The sequence below is a fragment of the Austrofundulus limnaeus genome, unplaced genomic scaffold, assembly GCF_001266775.1.
Source record: "Austrofundulus limnaeus strain Quisiro unplaced genomic scaffold, Austrofundulus_limnaeus-1.0 Scaffold394, whole genome shotgun sequence".
Lineage (NCBI taxonomy): Eukaryota > Metazoa > Chordata > Actinopteri > Cyprinodontiformes > Rivulidae > Austrofundulus > Austrofundulus limnaeus.
Genome location: NW_013952796.1, coordinates 116,156 through 120,130, shown reverse-complemented (window position 1 = coordinate 120,130; position 3,975 = coordinate 116,156).

Below are 3,975 nucleotides of genomic sequence, written 5' to 3'. Positions count from 1 at the left end.
AGTCACTGATGATGAAGAAATAAATAAACTAAATAAACTAATATTTGGTTTTGTTTTCTACTGAAGTGACAAAAAAGATTGTTTTTTGATAGCCATTTATAAAATCAGCATTAGTGGTTAGCTTAATTTGGGATTAGCATTAGCAGTCAACGGTTGTGTTTCAAACCGGTTTCAGCCGATATAGACCGTTGTCTGCTCCTGTCGGCTGCATAAACAGCTGTGAATTGAGACGGTCCTCATTACCATGTGATACGTTTTATATCACACCGCTTGTTTTATTATAGCATAGCTGTAAAATTCAACTTTAATAGAAAAACGTTACAAGTAAATAAATAAAAAGCATTAATGGTGTGGGTTGAGCTCCCGTATCAGTACTTGTAACTGCATTTTATATAACATCTCACTGCAATCAAAGTTTCTCAAGCTAAGTTGTTTAACTTACATTTTTCGTTCTGTGATAAAATTTCAAACTCAGTCATAAAGGAAAAAAAATTGCCGTCTTTGTTTTCCTGTTTAATTTGCTGGTGATGCAATGAATTCTGGGATACTGTCGGCCATGTATACTCAGATGCAGCCCATGGTTTGTCGGCCGTGTGTGTAGGCCCCTACGAATTGGGACAGTCTACAGTGACAAATGCAGCCGACGTCGGCTACAATCCATGAACTGAGACACAGCCAGGAATTCATTTAATTTCATTTATTGTTTATTTGAATAGAGAAGTGTCAATGATTAACAATTCTACAACATTTACAGTCAAAACTAATTTGCAATGCCCATCCCTAGATGGGCTGTTAGCAACATGAAATAAAAGTGTAAAATACAGTTAACAAATAAAAACATCACAGTATTAAAACTCACTGAAAACTCATAAACCAACTTAAACACAAATCATTAAAAAGTGACATTTCAGTTATTCAACAAAGCTGGTTTTCCTTCAAGAAATGCTTCAGKTCTTATCTGAAATGGTTCCAGTCAGACATCAGTTTTAAATCGGTAGGAACTTTACAGTTCCCACTGTTTGCTCCATGAGTTACTGAGTAGATCTAAGAGGAACCAAAAGCTCAGTAAACACTTGAGGAGCCTAAAATGGCTTTTACATTTAGCTGTGGTGGCCATCTTGAATGTTTGATGAGCATTTAGAATTTGGTCAGTTTTGTTTTTGGCCACTTCTACGCTAATCTTTAGCTTTGTGTCTAAAAACGGCTGAATAATAATCTGTGATGCATTTGACATGTTTTATGGTCACACAAAACTTCAGCTCAATATTTCTTAAAACAGCTGAATTAAAGCTATTAGCTGCGGCAGCCATCTTGAATTTTCAAATCCATTTGTATGGCCACCCTTTGCAGAAAAGATCCAGCTCTGGCCCTGAATATAATCTTTATTAAAAATGAGTCTCCACWGATCTAAAGTTTCTACGGCTGAATATGAAAACAGAAATGAGGTAATGATGTTTTCTTCAGGTCAGTCTGTGGCTCTCAGCGCAAACAAGAAGAGACGTTCCCGTAAAACAATTTATCTTCTCCGTCCACATCTGGGACTGCTTAGACGCTCCGACAGAGTAAAGAAAGTAAAAAAAAAAAAACATCTCGTCTGATTCACAGACTACACCTGGTCCCCATGCTGTCCGCTGCCAGCTGCTGCCAGGAACAGTCTGGCTCTGAAGTCGGAGGTCGTGGTTCTGATTCGAAGGTGTGGTTTGGATCCTGTGATGGAACTTTGTTTTTATTTTTATTCTTTTTATAAATCCCAGCATCCACATGAGTCAGGGTGCTTTTATGGCCTCCAGGTTTCTTGAGGCTCTTTCCAGGAAACAGATATTTTATCTCTCTTGTGCAGTTCCTCAGCTAACCAGTAGGTGTCAGTCTGTTACTGGTTTGACGCTTTAACAAGAACATTTATTATTTGTTTTTCATTTGTTTTGTTTTTATTTAAATGTTGGACAGTTTTTGTACAGAACTGAAGATTTTCTGAGCTTTTATCTGTTTTTGCTTCATCTAGTTCAGTGAATTTTAGTTTTTATATTTTCTGACCTCAGTTGACCTAACGTTGCTAAAAATGATATTTTATAAGTTATAGTAAAAAATATGTTGTAAGGATTGTTTTAGTTCATCTCAGGACCCTCAGCCCGGTTCTGCGCGGCCCACTGCGGGGTCCCGACCCCAGCTTTGAGAAACACCGATCTTCATCTTTCTTCTTTTCAAGCCTGTTAATTTAGAAAAGTTTCTTTCTGTTCTTTCTTATCTATTTCCTCGYCCTCACAAGGACGTTTCTTCCTTTTCCCACATTTTTCTAAAAAGTAATTATGATCCAGAGCCGTTTTTTTAGCTTCTATATTCCATTTTCCCATCTTTTCTCTCTGTTTTTTATCTGATTACACGGGAAGAGGACTTTTCTGGGGATTGATGAGTATTTTAATCTCGTCTTCTACGTGTCGTCTGTCAGCTTTCTTCTGCTATTTCTTCTCATCTACTGAAATATTTGTAGTAAAAACACAAAGTTTTTTTTTGTTTTATTCATTTCTCAGCTGATTCTGGTCATTTTGTTCCTTTTTCTTGTTTTTGCTTCCATTCCATTAAATGTCTTAATTATTTTATTTGATCTTTTGTTCTTATTTTCCTGTTAAATCTTTTTGACCAAAATATCTTTTTCTATCCTCGTCTTTTCCCATGGAAGCTGTTTTCTCTCCTGTTTCACTTTTTACAGGTAAYACCGCCCCTCTCTATTGTCTCTCTTTTGTTTTTGTTTTTATTGTCTTTCTCGAAGCTTTGTCAGCAGTTTTTTTTCTTCCTYGTCTTTTTCTTTTCATCAGATTTTAAGATGTTATCTCTCGTCTCAGCTCTTCTTCATCCTGGGGATAGTTTTTCAGTATTTTTGCATCTTTTTTTTAAGGTTTGACTTCTCTTCTCTTTCTCCTTTAACAGAATTAGTTCATTATATTTTGTATTTGCTCCACAAACTCTCCTCCAACCTTCCAGTTTTTCTTAAATTAGACCAAACTCCTCTTGTTTTTYCTCATCCTTGCTGCTTTCTTTGTTRAAAACAAAGGAATTAATTTTAGAAGTGCACCTGCTGACATCTTTCCTGGCTCAATTTGAGATTATTTTTCTCTTCTATCCATTTGGACACACATAAAGAACGGATTGAACCTTTTCTCTCTCTCTCTCCCGCGGTTAAAAATAGAAAGTTGTTTACTGAAATGAACAGATGCCTCAATGAAACACATTTCAGCACTAAACGCACAGACCATCGGTGTGTGTGTTTTCCTGTCCACACACAGTCTGCAGGTGGAACGGTTTGTGTGTTTTTAGTTCAGTAAACGGGCGATGAGGTGAAACATCTCCTCCTTCTGTGGAGGAGAAACTGATCTGAAGTGTTGGAGGAGGTGTTGGGGACGAACCAAACCCAGACCTTTATTTTATTCCACGTGTAAAGTCTGGTCTCTCCTTGGTTACAGAGGGACAAATAGAAAGATGAGGGTGTCTCCACTGAAAACACCTGCTGGTTTCATCGACTCACGGTTCGGTTTCAGACAGACGTTTGATGAATCTGGACCTGACTGATCATCACGAGAACGTGTTAAATCTTTATGATTGTTACCATCTGTGCCTCTGATGAAGGGTGAGGCTACTGACTCACTCTGTTATAATTATTGTAATTTTTATTTCTTTTTTTTTTAGCTTTTTACATCATCTTCATAGTTTTTGGGTTTCAGTAAAACTTGTGTAAAAMTCTGGCAGAGAGGGTTTTCAGGTTGAAAACTAATGAACATGTTTGACATCACGCATCCATCTGTAAGAAAAAAAAAGTCTCGGTTTCGGATGGAGGACGGTTGGAAACTGGCGTGTATCGTAAGCCCACCCACACAGACCAACATTTACGTTTTGACTCCCACCACCCACTGGAACACAAGTGGAACAGACCAGGCAGAAAGAGAAATCACAGACATGACAGGCCCTGGAGCAGTGTGGTTA